The sequence below is a fragment of the Octopus bimaculoides genome, chromosome 8 (genome assembly GCF_046866305.1).
Source record: "Octopus bimaculoides isolate indiv1 chromosome 8, ASM4686630v1, whole genome shotgun sequence".
Taxonomy (NCBI): domain Eukaryota; kingdom Metazoa; phylum Mollusca; class Cephalopoda; order Octopoda; family Octopodidae; genus Octopus; species Octopus bimaculoides.
Window position 1 is genome coordinate 40,215,073 of NC_142935.1, and position 8,029 is coordinate 40,223,101.

An 8,029-nucleotide genomic window follows, 5' to 3' on the forward strand; every position below is an offset into this window, starting at 1 on the left:
AATGTAATAAATAAACTGTATAACTCGTTATGTTATCTCTACGAGTCACCCGAGGGAAACATAACATATAATATATATATGTGTGTGTGTGTATATATGCATATATACACACACACACACACACACACATATATATATATATATACATACATGTATATATGTATGTATGTATGTATGTATGTACGTTGTAGCAGAACTGTTTAATGCATTGATTTGATTGTAATATCAGACATCTTGCCAATTTGGTTGTTTTGACCTTAAATACTGGAGAATCTCCTCCCCAGTGCTTTTCTTAGCATCAAGTTAGATGATTCAGTTGTTGGCCAAATTAGTTCTAAGTATTGGTCGGTTTTAACTGTCCAATCGGGTATTTGCGATAGACGTAGTTTCCAACGCGGGAATAAACCATTTTTACCCATGGTTATATAAGCACGAGGTTGTCCCTGTTCTTGGTCTATTTGGGATTAGCCGCCGATAAACAGACAACAGCTATGTCTCGGCTTTTTTCAACCAGTCGCCACCCGTCTTCATCGTTGCAGCAACAGACCGCAGACCACAGTCACATTATCAGACCCAGCAGAACTGAAATCATTTGAATGTTTGTTCTAGACTGTAGTATTAATATCATTCCCTTCGGCAATTTTCTATTATTTTAACGAGAGGAATAAATTGTCGTTTGTTCAACATAATCAAATCTTATCGTTCTTCTTTCCACACTACATCGTTATAAGTAATAACCTATGAACTTTCAGGATGGTGTAAATGAGATGTACCACTAATTTTTGTGTGAAGAATGCAATAAAGAAATGAGACATTTTAGCATTAACATATTTTTTATTGTTGTGAGTGAAAGCATTTTGTTGTGAGTGTTTCAGTCAAAATATATACAATACTCATATGGAGAGTTCATAGAAAATACTGGAGTTAACACAGCTTAAGCAAAACAGTTTGTAAATAACCAGTATACGTTGCTGAACATGTGGTCAGAGAAATAATAGAAGTCGGAACATTTCAATGTAGCTCGTGCATGTTGTCCTGGCGGAGAAAAAGACTGAGAGAGTGATCTGTGCTTCTTGGCGTCTTAACAATGAGAGAGAAAGAGAGGGAGAGGGGGGGGGAGAGAAAGATCAGAACCATCGGAATATATAGGCGTCAGCTGCGACGTTACCTGGGGTCGTTTACCAGCAAAGGGACGTAATTAATCTAAATACGCTAGTCTACTACAAACTCTTCTCGTTATAATGTCTTTGTGCTTGAGTATGTCTCCTACCACCGCTTGACAACCGGTGTTGGTATGTTTATGTCCCCGTAACTTAGCGGCTCAGTAAAACAGAACGATAAAATAAGTTCAAGTCTTTAAAAAAAAGCCCTGGGGTCGATTTGTTCGACTAAAAACTCTTCAAGGCGGTGCCCCAGCATGGCCAGTCAAATGACTGAAACAAGTAAAAGAGCAACAGGTTAAAGACACTATATGCAAATTAACCAAATTCAAAAACAGTGTTTCAATACAGGGTACAGTATATTGCATGAAATGGATTTCCCGGTTTTCTGGAGGCCGGCAAGCTTATGAGCTATGTTCTTTGATTGTCATCTGCTTCTGATTGAAAACTTCTGTTGCTTGAATGTGTGTGTGTGTGTGTGTGTGTGTTGCACCAATGTTGCCGGAACGAGTAATTGCTTAGTTTACTGAAGGCTGTGTATAATAATAATAATTTAATAACACTAAGCAAACATTTAAACAAGATTTATTATCGTTGCCAAGACATATGAAGTTAGTCATGCAGTGCAAATATACACATAGAATTCGGCAAGATGAACGAAATATAATATAACGTACAAAATAGCTGGATATTAGAATTTACCATTGGGACTGGAGTAAACGCAAGGAAGATATATATATATATATATATATATATATATATATACATACATACATACACACACATGCACCGCCACATTGTCTTTCATTACAATTGCATATCGGTTAAGTATGCAATCGTTAGAGCGGTTAAGATAGTGTATTTCATACCGCGACAAAGGACACACTAACGTTGAAAAGGATTTTGTTTATAGGCTTTGTAGGGAGCTGTTCTAAGCCCTTCCAGAATTATCTTTCATGTAAAGTCTGGTTTCTGATTGGACAGTAACTCGGCTGCAGATATGATCAATCCGTTATGTCGTAACTTGAAATCCGTAATGTAGCAACGCGAGTTCGCATCCTGTTACACACTCTTTCACTCAGTCTCCCATCCGTGTGAAGTCTGGCTTCTGATTGGACAATAACTCGGTTGTACACATGTTCAAGACGTTGCTATATCGTGACTTGAAATCTGTAATGTAGCAACGCGAGTTCGCGTCCTGCCACACTCTTTTCACTCATTCTCTCCTCCATTGCGCTTGTCCTCAGTCTTCGATCTCTGACAGCAAACTCAATATTAACTTACAAATGCATATCTACACATAAGTGTGACCCCCGACTTTGTTTCCTCATAACTCTCAGAAATATTGGTATTTTTAGATGAAATTTTCTGCAGAAACCTTTCAGATGGTGTAGTATACCATGGCTATTCCATAAGTTCTGTCCGAATTTTGAATAAAGAAAACAAGGGATCAAATATTATATTTAATTGAAATTTTATCATCAATGTCCTTTTCCTGATTGTCTATGACTTACTTCCATCTATTTACAAGTTATGTCCCCAAATGATTCTGTAAACTACGAAACAAATGGTAGTCTGAAGGAGCAAGGTCGGGAGAATAAAGTGGATGAGGAATTTTTTCCCAACCAAACTCTTCGATCTTTTGTGATGTGATCTTTGCAGTGTGGGGTCGCGCATTGTCCTGATTAAACATTACTCCTTTTCGATTCACTAAAGCAGGTCTCTTTTTCTTCAAAGCTTGGTTCAAACGCTCTAATTGCTGACAGTAGATTTGAGCATTGATTGTTGCATTAGGTGGTAACAATTTAAAGTGAATTACTCCTTTGCAATCCCATTTTGTGTATGTGTGTGTGTGTGTGCGTGCGCGTGTGTGTGCGTGCGTGTGTGTGCGTGCATGTGCGACGCAGGCGTGAGTGTGTGTGTGCGTGCGTGCGTGCGTGTGATGTATGTCAGTATGTAAGTCTGAGTGCCCACTCATTTTTTTTTTTTTTTGCTGATTCTTTTTTTCACGTTAAATTCAATATAATCGTCATCTGCACTATCTGAAAGGTATTTGTAGAAAGCTTCATTAGAATAATATTATCATTTTTCAGAAAGTTATGAAGGAATAAAGTTGAGCGGGTTATGTAATTGTCTATATATTTTTTCTCCATACCTAAAGCCCCAACGAATATAGGAACAACTTCTGTCTTCTCTCTGAAAAGTTGATGATGCAAAGTTCTGCAGGTCTTTTGCTTCTTTCTTGGGAACTATAAAAAGAAAACCTTCTTTCGTGAGTGTGTATTTGTATGTTAATGAAAATACGTGCAGATGTACCTAACCGGCCAATGTACTCTTCTTCCACTTTTGCTTACCCTGTCAATATGAAATGCATTGTTGATGGATAATGCATTATGTTTATGTGTGGAGTGCCTTGCTGTGGCAGAAGAGAAAGGAGAGTGTTGTGGTAAGGGAATAGACTTGACGAAAGCCTATTTAAGTCGATCTCCTGTCTCCCCTGAATGCTCAAAACCATATACGATGGTTTAGCTTTTTTAACACACTATACGGGTCAATAAACTGCTTGCAAAGGTGCTTAACTGCATCGTTGCATTCAAATATGTGAGTTCAGGTGTTGATATTGGTTGGAACAAAAGCTAATCGACTGCGATCTCATTATTAACGCAGGTAACGCCACCATGTAATTTCCTAGTTGATCATTATAGTTGGTAGGATCATCTTGTTGAGTAGCTTGTAGCCAATATCGTTTGATCAGATAGTTTAAGTACCGAACCATACAGTAATTCTGTTGGGAGTAACCTAGGTCTTTCTTAAAAGTGATACGTAAACCTAGTAATACACCATCCGAATTGGAAAATGCTAGTAAAGCCACTTTAAGCTGTTGTTGAAAACGTTCTATAATTCCGTTAGATATGAGGTGATAAGCAGTAGAACGAATTCGAAGCGTTCTTAGCAGGTTAGATAGGTCGGCAAAAACACTCGATTCGACCTGACGACTCCTGGCGGTTGTTATTTTCATAATAATGTACCAGAGAACATGTTTTCAAATCGTAACCAAAACGATCTATGACTGCTGAAAAAGAAAAAACAGAAACATTTATACTATACTTTGAATTCTTTATGAATTTGTCGATAACAGAACATAACACTAGGAATTCAAAAATTGTATCATTACAGACATGGTTCAAGTTTCTCATAGAAGACGACATAACACGAGAAAGAAATGATATACATAAAAAGGTTTGAGTGAAAGAAGAATTCTTTTAAAAGAAAGACATTGATGCAACGATTATGAATGACGGTTTTTAAAACACATTTATCAATGGTGTTAATAAAAAGACAAAACTGAACGTTTGAACTTGTATTGCTGTAGCAAATCTATCTATCACTCTCTAATAATGTAGACTTCTCTCTCTTACTCTCTTTTTGTTTTCCATTCCTCTCTCTCTTTATATACATATTTCTCCATTCAAGTTATTACCTCTTTTGATGACATAAGCGTAATACACGGAGAAGCCAGGCAAGAACAAGCAGAATAATATTATAATATTTTAAGTTTAGAATAATGATTGATTTTTTTTATATTGAATTGTATTATATTTGATTTTGTCTCATACGACACCTAGTACTCTGTATCATACGTTCAGTTGTGTATCAACAATTCAAGAAAATGGAAGGAGTTTTGTGACTGCTATTAATGCAATATGTTTTTACAGTCTACGATTTTGAATTCTCGAACTGGAAGTAAATTAGATATTGGCAATGCGCTGTGTCGTAATAAGTAGGCACTTGTTAAGACAATTTAATTGTGACAAATGAGTAAACTCAACGTGTAATGACATAATAGTTTTCCATTTTGCAGACTAACCTAATATCATAAAATTAATTCATTGAATATAGAAATAAAGTTTTAAATGCTTTTATTTGGAATTTATTATACATTTTAAATTATATAAATTCGTCTTGAATAACTTCAGTAAGTTAGTTATTGTTTTAAATATTTCTACAATATTTTCCAAAATATTAGTTAATTTTTAACGCACAGAATAGAAAATATCTCGTTATGAATAAATGATTAAGTTTGTCAAAGAACATCCGCAGAACCTGGATATAGTAACAGGAATAGGAAAGCAAGCAGGAGTGGCTGTGTGGTAGCTTGTAGCCTGCTTACAAATCACATGGTTCCGGGTTCAGTCTCACTACAGGGCACCTTGGGCAAGTGTCTTCTACTATAGCCTCGGGCCGACCAAAGCCTTGTGAGTGGATTTGGTAGACGACAAAAGGAACCGATAGAATAAGTACTAGGCTTACAAAGAATAAGTCTTGGGGTCGATTTGCTCGACTGAAGACGGTGCTCCAGCATAGCCGCAGTCAAATGACTGAAACAAGTAAAAGAATAAAGGAATAATTCCACACAAAAAAATTTAAGTGAGTGGGGAGTATAATGAATCTTTTTTCCTTTTACAATATTGACTTATTTTCGTTTGGAGACACAAAGAACACTGTCCAGTATGCTTAATTCATAAACGAATATTCGATAAATTAAGTACCAGTTGTGTACTGGCGTCGATCTAATCGACTGGTCCCCTCCCCTAAAACTTCGGGCCTTGCGCCTAGAATAGAAAAGAATATTTGGCGAGCAAAAGCTGAAGCCTGCTAAATTAATAAACAATTATCTGAAAGCGGCGAGCCGGTAGAATTGTCATCATTCTGGACAAGATACTTAACAGTATTTCTTTTGATTTTCCGTTCTGAGTTCAAATGTCGCCGAGGTCATTTTTGTGCCAATCATCCTTTCAGGATCGATAAAATAAGTACCAGTTTCAGTGGCGGCTCGTAGATAAAATTAGTGGGAGTGCTGCTTCAGAAAATTTTTAGCCGTTTTTTTTTTTTTTAATATTGTGTAAAAGGAAACAAACATATAAAAAGAAAATTTATACATAAACTTGATCGGTTTGCGTTTTAGCCACTGCCGGGTAGTGTGCTTAATTTGTTCACTGAACACCGCCGCGAATTCCCCCTTGTTTTTCAAAAATCTGCCCTAAATCACAAAATAAGGAGGGGGAAATCTGCCCTATTTTTCAAATCCTGGCAGCAACACTGTAGCTGGAAGCAGGATAATAATCTTATTCTACACTTTATCACATTCAAGAATATAGATACGTTTCTAAGCACAACACACGCAGAATAAAAAAGAAACATTACCTTTCACCAGCACATCGGGGTCAGCACTGCGTGAACGACAGAGCTGTCTCTCCCTAGCGTGAAGCTTCATATTTCGGACATATGAACATTCGCACGACAGCCAAACACCGCGTCGCTGGAACTGTGAAGCGCACAGTTTTATACAAAGATAAACGAGGGGGATGGCTACTGACATTAAGCTTAAGTATTATATAATGTACAAGTATAAAGAAGGAATTAAAGAAAATAGGACTCATTATATTGAATGTTATCGAGAATATCGAGTGAAAATAAGGGGTGCTGCAGTTCCGCAATGCCTATACACGAGCCACCACCGACCAGTTTAGCACTGGAGTAGATGTAAGTAGCAAGTTCCTTCCAGCAAAGTTTCAAGTATTGTATCTAGAATAGAAAGAAAAAAAATTAAACAGTTATCTTGGTATTAGACGTGATTACTCAGCAGATAAATCTTTACTGTGTTCTCTCTCTCTCTCTCTCTCTCTCTCTCTCTCTCTCTCTCTCTCTCTCTATATATATATATATATATATATATATATATATATATATATATATATATATATATATATATATATATAAAGAGAGAGAGAGAGAGATCTTTGAAGATTACTGAAATCTTCAAATGTACAAAAATAAATGTTTGAAAACCATACGGTGGTTGAAGGAAAAAAATAATACTACGAAACCTGAAACTTAATTACAAAACCTCCAAAACTATGTAGGATTAGCGAAGAACTTGAGCTGTCGACGACAGATGGAATCACAAATTGTTCACAGAAAGTTCTATCCAGACGACGTGAGCAAAATTCCACTGTTAAATTATATGCTATATAGAAAAAAAATCTACAGAAATTTGCAATAACCTATATGCGCAACAATTTGAAATAATTAAAATTTTCAATTTGCAAGTCGGCTAGACGAATCGACTGACATTACACATACGGCCCCGACTTATGGTATTTGTTACGTATTATGGGCGGACCCGAGGGAGGAGGCTTAGGGGCACGTGCCCCCTCAAGAAAAGAAGTACGCCCTTTTCTCCTGGAATTGTATTCCCTTCTGGCCTTGTGCCCTCCCTTCGAAAAATTCTTGGGCTGCGCCTGCATATTAATATGAAAGCAGTGTGTCTTAGGTCTTACTATTGATGTACAGCAGATAAAGAATTTCTCCGCAAGTGATCTTTTTTTTTCCCCTTTCAGGAAATAAGTCTGCAATGGTATATATGTTGGAATACGTACGGAAAAAAATGTATTTTAAGTTGAATCTGCAGGCAATGCACATGTATCATTCAATCATTGTTTGATTCATCGAGCAGCATTAGTACCTCGACCTCGCTAAAAAGCCAAGAGAAAAGTATTCTTCAAATCTCGGTATGGTAATAAATTTAGTCGAAATTATCGACTTCATTAAAATTCGTGCACTCGTTAGCCATATGAATGCAAATGTATGTCAAGATATGGGAACAGAGTTAAGTGAACTTTTACTGTCTACAGAAATTCAATGGTTTTCAAAGAGCTGAATATAAAGACGGCTAGTAGATTTTAAAATGAAAACAATACAAATTAATGCTGTTTTTAGCAGAAAAGAACTAAAATCTTGCCGAATTCTTTCATGATGAGAATTGAATTTGAAAATTCTACCTGTTTGATATAGAGAGAAGCTTAACC

General features: G+C 36.5%; 1 long non-coding RNA gene across 2 annotated transcripts; it reads right to left on the reverse strand.

Moving 5' to 3' along the window:
* Window positions 1–794: 794 nt before the first annotated feature.
* LOC128248516 (uncharacterized) lies at window positions 795–7,771 on the reverse strand. Of its 2 annotated transcripts, none has more exons than XR_008264685.2 (3): window positions 7,601–7,771; window positions 6,366–6,746; window positions 795–4,233 (listed from the first exon to the last, which is right to left on the reverse strand). It is a non-coding gene; the product is annotated as an uncharacterized LOC128248516 (long non-coding RNA). The 2 variants fall into 2 exon arrangements; XR_016242858.1 differs by lacking the exon at window positions 7,601–7,771 and adding an exon at window positions 7,049–7,343.
* Window positions 7,772–8,029: the final 258 nt, after the last annotated feature.